Here is a 598-nt window from a genome sequence, read left to right as displayed (position 1 = left end):
AAATGTCACTGATGTGGCAGGGGAACTGAATTTTTAACTTAGTTACATTTAAATGGCTAATTGTGTGTAGCTCCCATATTAGCACAAAATTCTAGGGCTGTTGGTAGCACAGGCCCCATTTCATCTACTTATCTAGCTGCCTGTGTATCCACCCAACCACATATCTCATTGCTTATTCTTTTTTATACTCCTTTGCCATCCTTGTTGTCTTTTTATAGGCAATCATTCTGATGTGATTCATGGGTCTGTTTTAAAAATATTTTATTGAAATAAAATATACATATTAATATGTACACAAATCATAAATGTATACAGCTCTTTAAATTATCACAAAATGAACACGCCCTATAACCTTCACCCAGGTTTGAAGAGAAGATTCCCGCATCCCAGAAGCCCTCTAAATACTCTCATTCCACTACTATGCACTCCATACCTCCCACAGGTAGCCGGAATTTTGACTTCTAACACCACGGATTATTTTGCTTGTTTTTGAATTCTATGTGAATAGAATCATACGTTTGCATCATTTTGGGATTGGCTTGTTGTAATCCATGGTATCCTTGTACATGTAAATTACAGTTTATTTTCTATGCTACTC

Source organism: Marmota flaviventris, chromosome 18 (genome assembly GCF_047511675.1).
Source record: "Marmota flaviventris isolate mMarFla1 chromosome 18, mMarFla1.hap1, whole genome shotgun sequence".
Taxonomy (NCBI): Eukaryota; Metazoa; Chordata; class Mammalia; order Rodentia; family Sciuridae; genus Marmota; species Marmota flaviventris.
Note: the sequence above shows the minus strand (reverse complement) of the source record.